Genomic DNA, 4,590 nt, shown 5'->3' with positions numbered 1-4,590 from the left:
TGTTGCAGGCCTCAAAATTTCATAAAAAACACCACATCAATAACAAAGGTTTAAAGAATGAGTTTTTTATTACATGGCAACAAGATAAGGAGATTATTAAGAGATGCCCTACTTGCTCTTTCTATAATCAAACACCATTGCCTGCAGGAAGTAACCCAAAGGTTACTCAAAGGAATGAAATCTGGCAGATGTATGTATTCCACTTTATGGAATTTGGTAAATTGAAATATGTACACCACACCATAGACACATTTTCAGGTTTTCAATGGGCAACTGCCCTGAGCTCAGAAAAGGCTGATTTAGTAATCACACATTTATTGGAAGTTATGGCCATCATGGGTAAACCTGCACAAATAAAGACAGATAATGGTCCAGCATATGTATCTAAGAAACTGAAACGCTTTTTTGATTATTATAATATAAAGCACATTACAGGTGTACCAAATAATCCTATGGGTCAGGCAGTTATAGAAATGTCAAATAATACTATAAAGGATGTGCTGAACAAACAGAAAAGGACAAAAATACCTCCAGAAATAAATTGCATAATGCTTTACTAATCTTGAATTTTCTTAAGGCTAATGAGAAAGGAACAACAGCAGCAGAGAGGCAGTGGATAATGGAAAGAACTTCTGAATTGAATCAACCAGTATATTTCAAAGATGTGTTGACCTCACAATGGAAACCAGGAAATGTGCTATGTTGGGGAAGAAGTTTTGCTCTTATCTCCACAGGTGAAGAAAAATTGTGGATATGATCAAAATTAATAAAGATTTGGTTTGAAGAGGAGAAACCTCTTGAAAAGGAGAAATGACATCTCACCCACAATGGTGATAACCATACAGGTGGCAAGAAAAGAATATAGGATGGGGCAGAGTTCTGCTCTTGTCTTTGCAGGACAACATTTATCTTCAAAAAATTCAAGAGACCTTGGATGTTTGAATGCTGACGGAAGAAAAAAATAACTATCCACTAAGGATCATCTAGAAAACAGAACATGGTTTATGAATCCAGGAACTGTTTACACTTACATTTACACAAACACACATATATAGCTGGATAATGGCTCTGTACTTCTCTAAATCCAATCTTGTTGTTAAAAGGAACATTCAGAGTTTCTGTCTCATATCGGGAGCCATCTGGTGTGGGACAGAAGAAAGACTTTAGGAAAAGTTTTACTTTCTCTTTGCCTTTTTTGTCTATATCATATTTTTCATTGAACGTATGTTTATATGAATGATATTTAAGTTTTTCATGATGAACATAGATTTTCCTATAGATCCTTTTCCTGTAATAATATTTGAAGTTTCCAGGAAGAAGATGTGGCCCCACAGCAACAACTCTACCTAGTTGAGATGACATCATGCAGACAGCGCTACAATAAGACCGCTTGTTTTGGGTATCAGCTGCTAAAATGGTTCACCTTCTCATATTCTGGCCAGAACTTCAGAGGAGAACTTTGAAAACAAAACGAAACAAAACAAAACAAAACATCCTCTTAAATGCTCAGAAATTGTTTGCAACTATACTAGACTGTAATTTTGGAACTTAACCACCACTTAATTTTTGTAGGATCCCATTAAGAGAACATCACCCTCATGACTGCGGGAAGCAATTCTAGAAGACAATGCCCCCATCCCAAAAAAGTTTATCCATAGTGTTGGGAACACTGTTCACGAGTTGTTCATTATTATTTGTATTAGATCGAGGGTTAGGGTGAAAACTATGTTTGTTAAAAAAAAAAAGGGAGATAGTAATAGTGGGTAATAGAGTGAATATTTGTGAGCTATTATTTATGGATAATTTACATTGGTATAGTTTTGTATGTTGATTATACAAATTATATCTGTTACTTTTGTTTACATTTGTACACTGATGCAAAGTTACTTTGTCAGATTGTATCTATGCATGTTTCTATCTCCGTTTAGGACATTTTGTATATTGATACAACTTTTAGGGTATATTTTCATATTGCATTATATATTATTCCTACCTCTGATCAAACTACTTATAGATTATTTACATTTTGAGGTCACTGTTCTCATTTGTTGTGCTTTTTATAACAGATTATTTAATATTCTAACATCAAGTTTTAGTCTTTCAGTTATATATGTATTTATTATTATAGGTCAATAGTTGTTCATATTTGTTGTATATACAGTCAGACCAATTAGGTTCTTTAGATATGTAGAGACTGTGTTCTGTCTAGATAGGTAATCCTCAACAACTTCAAGGATCTGTAGAACATGGCATTTAAATAACTTAGGTTTTTGTTGACAGGAGACATGATTGCTCCTGGTAGCACTGATCTATTCCTGAGAGAATGTTGAACACCAAAGACACTCCAATTTGAGCCTGTTTTCTTCTTGGCAAAAACTGGCCTTTGGGCCAAGAAATGCCCATGGCTCAACCACTGACAAGATATATAGTATCCAGAAATGGATAAACAGGACTGTCAAATCTTGCCAAGACAGGATAAGACAGTTTTGAAAAATTTCTTGCCTTTGAAAATTGTCTGTCAGTTATTCTAGGCCTTAACCAAAGTTGGTTGCTTCAATGTTGCAAATGAGACTTTGGGTGATTGCCCAGGTAGCCAGTTGTCTCTATCATATATTGCACACGTTGGAAGCTACTTGATTGTACTTCCTGCCTGATCAATAATATTAACTTCCTTCTCAGGCCTTCGATAGGGTTGAAGATTAGATAGTCATAGTTACCGTCCTCTTAGGATCTAGCCAAGCCATTTTCAATACAAGACTTAGACTCCAAAGGCTAGATTATTAAAACATTTAGCATATGTTCCTTGCTTAATATTGTTTAATGCTGATTGTAATCCTAATCTTATACTAGATATCTGTTCTTAGTATATATTGTTTTGTATTGTGTTTGGAACTCTATTACTTAAACAAAAGGGTGAAGTGTTGAGGGAGGTCCTTCCGCTCCTTCAGCCAATAGCCTTTAAGATACCAGCCCACTTAGGAGTGCTCTCTTTTGCTTTGAAAAGCAGCAGTAGCTATGCACTCTCTCTCTTGCTTCTGGCTTCCGTCTGCTAGACTCTGTCCCTGGTCATGTGGAGGGCTGTTGTCCAGGATAGTGATCTGTAAGTTTTCCCCTTAAATAAATAACCCTTTTATTAATCATAATTCCAAACTGGTGTGGGATTCTTTTATGAGTTACGCCTTCAACCAATAACTCTCAAATTGTTCCACACAATAGAAACAGAAGGGACATTGCCAAATTCTTTTTATGAGGCTACAATTACCCTGATGCTCAAACCACATAAAGACATTATTAAGAAAGAGAATTACAGACCAATATTACTCATGAGTATTGATGCAAAAATACTAAATAAAATACTGGCAAATCAAATCCAAGAACACATCAGAAACATCATCCACCATGATCAAGTCAGTTTTATCCCACACATGCAGGGATGGTTCAACATATAAAAATCTGTCAACGTAATCCAACATATAAACAATTTGAAAAATACAAACCACATTATCATTTCATTAGATGTTGAAAAAGCTTTTGACAAAATACAATATCCTTTCATGGTAAAGATCTTGGAGAGAGCAGGGATACAAGGAACATACCTAAACATAATAAAGGCAATATACATCAACCCAATAGCCAACATCAAACTAAATGGAAAAAAAAACTTCCTGCAATCCCACTGAGATCAGGAACAAGACAAGGTTGTCCACTCTCTCCATATCTATTCAATATAATTCTTGAGGTCTTAGCTAGAGCAATAAGAAACCAAAAGGAGATAAAAGGGATACAAATCAGAAAAGAAAAAGTCAAACTCTCCCTATTTGCTGATGATATAATGGTTTACATAAGCAACCCCAAAAATTCTACCAAGGAACTTCTACAACTCATAAACACTTTCAGTAATGCAGCAAGATACAAGATTAACTCAAAAAAATATCAGTAGCCCTCCTATACACAGATGATAAATGGGCTGAGAAAGAAATCAGAGAAACATCACCTTTCACAATAGCCACAAATAGCATAAAATATATCTGAATAACTCTAACCAAACAAGTAGAAGACTTGTATGACAAGAACTTTAAATCTTTGAAGAAAGAAGTTGAAGAAAACACCAAAAAGTGGAAAGATCTCCTATGCTCTTGGGTAGGTAGAATTAACATATTAAAAACGGCAATCTTACCAAAAGCAATCTACAGATTCAATGCAATGCCCATCAAAATCCCAGCAAAATTCTTCATAGACATTGAAAGAATAGTACTCAACTTCATATGGAAAAGGAAAAAACCCAGGATAGCCAAAACAATCCTGTACAATAAAAAAACTTCTGGAGGCATCACAATCCCTGACTTCAAACTCTACTACAGAGCTACAGTACTGAAAACAGCCTGGTACTGGCATAAGAACAAACAGGAGGACCAATGGAACAGAATAGAAGTCCTGGATATCAATTCACAAATCTTTGAACACCTTATTTTTGACAAAGAAGCAAAAAATATCTGCTGTGGGAGTGTCATATATCAATCTGTTGATTTCATTGGTTAAGCAATAAAGAAACTGCTTGGCCCTCATAGGTTAAAACATAGGTGGGAGGAG

Source organism: Microtus ochrogaster, unplaced genomic scaffold, assembly GCF_000317375.1.
Source record: "Microtus ochrogaster isolate Prairie Vole_2 unplaced genomic scaffold, MicOch1.0 UNK87, whole genome shotgun sequence".
In the NCBI taxonomy this organism is placed as follows: domain Eukaryota; kingdom Metazoa; phylum Chordata; class Mammalia; order Rodentia; family Cricetidae; genus Microtus; species Microtus ochrogaster.
This window is presented reverse-complemented; position numbering follows the sequence as displayed.